At 38.7% G+C, this 6,482-nt stretch overlaps 1 protein-coding gene across 1 annotated transcript in view; it reads right to left on the reverse strand.

The window, feature by feature from the left end:
- Window positions 1-3,289, reverse strand: part of LOC100539369 (ran-binding protein 17) — a 146,470-nt gene extending 143,181 nt beyond the window's left edge. Inside the window, 2 exon segments of the mRNA XM_019620358.2 lie at window positions 1,311-3,009; window positions 3,158-3,289. The gene's annotated coding sequence lies outside the window, so the exon portion shown is untranslated.
- Between the last annotated feature and the right edge of the window lie 3,193 nt (window positions 3,290-6,482).

A 6,482-nucleotide genomic window follows, 5' to 3' on the forward strand; every position in this document is an offset into this window, starting at 1 on the left:
AGGATTCTGAAATCAGCAATAAGTCTTTAATTTAAAAAAATAAATAAATAAATAAACCTAAGGAGGGATTTTTAAAGAGTTACATTCTTCTGTTTAATACAATAACTAAGTTATGTTTAAGCATTCAATACAGGTAAAGCATCTAGTAACACAAAGCACATCACATACACCATCCCAGTTCAACACATGACAATAGTCTGTAAAGTCAAGGAATGCTGCCAGGAACTGATTTTTCATAATGGTCTTATGTTTGGGGCACTGAATATTTCAGTATGAAACAGCAGCTCTCATAACATATAGCAGCTCAATATATACAGGATTTTTCTCAGACAAAGAGACCCTAACCTCAATTCAATCTAGAGTATTCCCTTAACCAACACACATACGTTTCAGTGACACTTCTAACTAGCAAGAAGTTTAATCCATTCCAAAAGATGTTAAAATATTAATTAAAGTTGATGAAAGTGAATTGGTACCTAAAAGAACACTGAACATTTGTATTAGAAGTGGTTTCTCTGCCATGCATTTCACAGCACTGCTACCTACAGAACTGATATAACAGTGCAGATTTGCTAAAACACCAAATGCTTGTCATGCAAAGCCTTTCAGCAGTCAACATTTAACTCACAGTTGCTCACTTTTTCAGGATACAGCAATGACTTTAAGGTAGACTTAAAAGTAAGGAAAACCGTTGAATCTTAATGCTGTAAGTGTTTGCTTGCCTTGGCATGCCTTTCGCAAATATTAGCACAGGTCTTAAGAGCTGATCATGAAGAACATTACCCGTAAGCGACCTGTGGGTATGCTAACAGTACCTGCAAGTTTTATCCCATCCCTGGAGGCATTCAAGGCCAGGCTGGATGTGGCTCTGGGCCCTGATCTGGTGGTTGGTGACCCTGCACATAGCAGGGGGTTGAAAGTAGATGATCATTGTGGTCCTTTTCAACTCAGGCATTCTATGATCCTTTACATACATGAACTAAATTGTTTTATTATCTTGTGGGATGAAGTCCAAGTATGCCCTCAAAAATGAACTTTAAAAGAACTAAAAGTGAAGTAACCTGACAAGTAATCTTATTCCAATTTGGAAACTCAGAAATATTGTATGTAAACTACTTGCAGAGAAATGACTAAAGAATTTGCAATGACCTTTCGGTTCTTACTCTCACAATGACCACTTTATGAACAAGTTTAATAAATACAGAGACCTAGCGAAAAGAAAAAACAGACTTCGCACTGAATGGTATTGAGATAACAAGAAGTTTTAATCAAGGTAACAAGTAAACATTAACCACAACAACATTACTTACGGATGTCAATCCTTTGTTCAATAGGTAATGGAGATGCCCTGCTTACAAGCCTAGACAGGCAAGTTGCTGCTAGAACTCAAGCATAGGATGTCTACAGAAATATATCAAAACACGCAATTCAAAAGTAGGATAATTAAAGGCAGGGTCAATAAGTCATATTCAGTGGTTATCAGGTTTTTGGTTTAAGTGGAACAAAAATTTATAAGAAAATTTATCTTAGTAATATCTTTGCTTCAATCTAAAGAAACAGTATCAGAAGTGGAATCTTATCCCTTTTGATGAAAATCACACAACTACAAGTAATTTTATTATTCAGTGCAGTTTTTTAGTTTTGAAATATGTACTTTTAAATCACTTGATTTAGAACCATGAGATAATTACCTCCGTTTCAGCTCTGCATCAAAGATATCTTCTTTTTCTTTTTTAAAGTACAACGCCTTTAGAATTTGAGAATTTCTAAAGCATAACAGAAGGATCCTCTATTAAAGGACTTGAAACTACAGATGCTGCTAATGGCTCAAAGCACCAGACAATTTCACGAAATTATGATTTCTTCAACATAAATTCTAAATGTTACCAACTATTGAGTAAAGCTATGTAATCTAAAAACATATATATTCAGAGTCTGTTCAGCAATGTACACTTCAAACATAACCACAAAAGAAATTTTTTTACCTACATGTAATTCAGTACCTGAAGTTCTTAGTCTTAAGTTATTTAAGTTGCTTAAATTGATTACATATCACATGGAAAGGAGAAATAAGAATGAAAACCGTATATAAATTGGGTAGCTGTTGGGGCCTACAGAATTTCTCTTAGGTTGGTCTCCAGCATCCAGACCAGGAATCCAGAAGGTATATTGGAGCACTACTTCATGTTGAGTTTGTTTCACAAGGAATTAGATCCAGGCACAGCATCTGGAATACACCGTGGACTCCCATTAGTCAGGCACAGCTTTGCTGCTCTTGTTTGGCTCCCCAGCTCCCAAGGCCATCAGTTAAATAATCAATCCAGAGCTCAACGACTGACCCAAAAATGGATTCCTCAGAAACAACTTATACATTAATTACACATTAATTAAAGGATCAGGCACAACACACTGCTGACAAATGTAAATATTTAAATACTTTTCTACAATGAATTGTTTATGTAACAGGTTTTGTAATAACTAAATTACATTATGGCTGAATAAACTAGTTAAGCATGTGTTAGCCTGATGGCTTTGGTTGGTTCTTCCAAGGTGTTACCCAATAATTATATGGTACTATATCCCAATACTCAGACTGTCTTAAAGGATGTCTCTGAAATACCTGGAAAACACAGAGACCAATACTGAACTCAGCTTGAACCATCAAATCAGAATCAACTCTCCTATCATTTCACACATATTTAATCATGAAGATAAACATCAAAAATGAAACTGAGTAATGAGAAGAGTGCTTTAAGCTGACAGACGAACAATTTAAAGACTTTTTTTTTAGTACAATTTTTCTTCATCATAGCTGACAGCTGGGAATAAGAGTAGGCAATGTTTATCTATACCAGGTTACAGCACACTGGGTATACATGGCTCTACAGATTACATGCACCTTGATTACAAACTTTAGGAAGTAATGAAACTGAAAGCTAGATGCTTTTTCTTTTTGTCCAAGTCATCTCCAATGCAGTGCATCATCCATCAGCCTTACAAGGATCGTATCTATTTGGAAAAAAAAAAAGAAGAAAAAAAAAAGGGGGAAAGCACAATGACTATTGTACTTAGATGTTAATGGCCAGTGGCTGGAAAATCTACATGACTTCTACTAGCACAATTACATTTATGAATAACATATCTTTCAGATACTTACCGCTCTTTGTTCTAATAAAAGCTGGCACTGGCTAAGGCAATCTGGGCTATTAATAAGCTCCAAGACCATGTTCTCAGCTTGCATTTGCTGTGCTACATCAGTTCCTTCATACAGCTGGCTACTAGTTTTGCCAGATTCTGTTAGGAAAAGAACACAATTGAAACTTCTGTGGAGACTTTTCACCCACAAAGGATTCCTCTGAAAGTTTACAAAACCAGATACATAACACTGATTTGAACTGTTCTCTCTACTAAGTTTTCTAGTTGATCCACACTTTAATTACAAAAAAATAAGAGGCTTTCTTTGCCAACAAACCAAAAAGAATGCTGAAAATTAATCTTCTGCATCTTATTTTCTGTGCAACCAAAGTAAGGTTCAAATTGTCTGTTATTCTGACTCTTCACTTACTTTAAACAAAAAAGAAAGAAAGGAGAAAAGATGAAGAATAGTAAACAGTTTGAGTTAAACTGCTTCGAAGACTTCTGGGAAGAACTCATTTTAAAAGTTTTAATTATTCATCACATTACTACATCTGGAAAAAAATATCATAGCCTATATCTATGGATGCAAACATCAGTACAGGGCAACTCAGAAGCTACAATAGGAACAGAAGAGCCAAAATTCCTCTCCACACTGAAGCTGAAAAGAACACTTAGTGAAAGAGAGAAGGAAAAAAAAAAATCCCCTGTCCCGTGTACAATTCACACCTACTGCAGACAGCCTCACAGGAGAAATGAATCCTTTGGAACAGAAACATGAGTATCCATCAACTTTACAAAGTCTACAGAACTCTTATCAAGATCCGGCCCTGTTATTAGAAGGTAGGTGTTAAATATTTCATTATTTGAGCACGGCCTAGAAAGAGCTGGAAAAAGAACACCAATGAGCCTAACGTAGTATTTGACTGATTTCATTTAAAATTCGAACCCAAATCCTTTTTGCTGGTCCTTCCAAAAATACATTTTGAACTTGAAACAAAAGACCTGATTCAGTACAATCTAGCATTTTTCTTACTTGAGCTATTTTAGACACAGAGTTCTTAATCTTGACAAGCTTTTTCTGAATTTTAGTAACAACTTTGTAAGAGTCCCTGCTTTTCAGTCAAAAAAAATAGTCCTGTACTTATTCTTTGAAGAAATTTTAAGGAATAGCAGATTTGCTTCTGGAATGAACAGACCAAGTACATACATCCAAGACTGAATTCAACAGAGATGTCCTTTGTTTGTCTGCTTTTCTTTCCCCTGAATTTTGGGGACAGAAGACAAAAAATAAAGAGCAGGTAATAATCCCAGATATCCAATTTTAAATGAGGCAAGATTCACTTTTAAGACTCAAAAAAATGCAAGCATTCGCATTAAGGAAAATATAAATAACAAAAAACCCAAATGCCTTGTGAGGGTAAAACACGGCAAGAAGGGTATCTAGCAAATACAATTTTCAAGCACAAATTCAATGCGTCCTTCGAAAATGGAACAATCCCATCAGCACTTGAGATGTATGATTATCACTTCGTTACAAGTAGAAGGTAGACACCCTTCTACTTGTTGATCTGAACCGTGATTTTCAGATCTGGAGAAAGATAACTCAGCAACAAGTTCAGGGAAAGTCCAAGAGAAAACTGGGACATAAGCTTAACCATCAGCATACTAACTTTTATTAAAATAGTCAATTATTTTTAAGAGCTGATTAAATAATAATTTATACAAGATGAACTGAGAGTGGATTTCAAAAACATACGCACTTTAATGTACTCTCTTGTGTGTTAATGCTACACTGAAATCTAAGCCAAGGATACAAAATAACTTCTTGTTGACATGCTACAACTGCCAAGGATCGCACTTTATCCACGGGATAATGAGGGAAACTGACCATGAATATATGAATATATATATATATTTTTTTTTAAAGCAAATTTGAACAAGAACAAGAATGATTTCCAACGAAAAGTTGTTTGTTGGAAATTGAGAGTGATGATCTTCAGCACTTTGAAATGCTCCATATGGATAATCTGGTCTCAAGAAGATGTTATGATAATCTTCCTCATGCGGAAGGTAGAGGTATGGCCAGAAACTACTTGGAACTGTCAGGGAACTTGCCAGAGGTTCCCTGGGTTACCTCTCAAATGTGACACTGAGACAATACGTCAGCTCTCTTGGACTCAGTGAAATCAAGAAAGACAACACGAATCACACGAATACAACCATCTCAAGTACAACAGAAATTAAGCACAGCAACTTCACTAGGAAAAAAAACAATACTTAGACAAAAAAAAAAAAAAAAGACAAGTCAAGACAGTGCCAAAAAGTCTATGCTAACTCTATAAACCACACCCATATCTCCTTCAAAATAACAGAAGACTGACATGTCCCTTTCTGATAGTGACAAAAACATGTCAAACTGCTGTTTTCCAACACCACCATTACTCAAATCCTTATCAACAGCTGAAAGACATCCCTAGGAAAACAGCAATGGCATCACTGAAGAGCATCCAGGAGTGCTATATGCTGACTGCTGTACGTGGGTCAGAAACAGACTGCCACAAGAAGCATCATTTCTGGTCACAATGCAGAACGTATTCCAAGACAGATTCAAGTCCTCATGAGAGAAGTTCGATGTTCATTTCCTTCTGGCCATCACACTTTTGTAAACCGCAAGAAGCAGCTAAATAAAATTAAGCAGACGCTTGTGGCCGCAGCTGCCGCCCTCAGGAGCCCTGGCAGCTCTCCCAGCACCACGGGCCACAGGCACCAGCAGCCCAGCTCCACAGCAACACGGCGGGCCAGCGCTCAAGGAGCACGGCAAACCGGCAGCAAACCAGGCAGGTTCCCGATTAAAGCTCTGCTGACACTGACAAATTCGCCCAGACGTTTTCATTTATCAACCGAAAAACATTCTGTGGGGAAAGTTCGCTCAATTCCACGGGAGAGCAGCACTGCTGAGACGCCGGTGCCGATCGCGGGGACGGCAGCAGCTCTCGCACCGCTCGCCGTGCAGTGCACGGTGTCCGAGCACCCAACGCCTAAGATGGCTCCTGACGCTCCCAAAGCCCACCGCTCCCAACCCAGGGAGCTACCCGGGTCCGAAGGAACGCCCGACACCTCGGACAGAGCCCCGCGAGGCCTCGTTCCTCCCCTCCGCCCGTTGTTGGAGCCGTCCCCCTCGGACACGTCCCAGGCTGTCTGCGGCGTTCGGACCGCAAATTCAGCGCGGTGCCCTCGGGAAGAAGCGCAACGCTGCCAGCTCACACGCACCGTCACGACGGAGAGCAGGAAAACCCACTCGTAGCCGCCTGGCCGCGGAGGTAGCGGCAGCAGCACTCTGCACC

This window comes from Meleagris gallopavo, chromosome 15, assembly GCF_000146605.3.
Source record: "Meleagris gallopavo isolate NT-WF06-2002-E0010 breed Aviagen turkey brand Nicholas breeding stock chromosome 15, Turkey_5.1, whole genome shotgun sequence".
In the NCBI taxonomy this organism is placed as follows: Eukaryota; Metazoa; Chordata; class Aves; order Galliformes; family Phasianidae; genus Meleagris; species Meleagris gallopavo.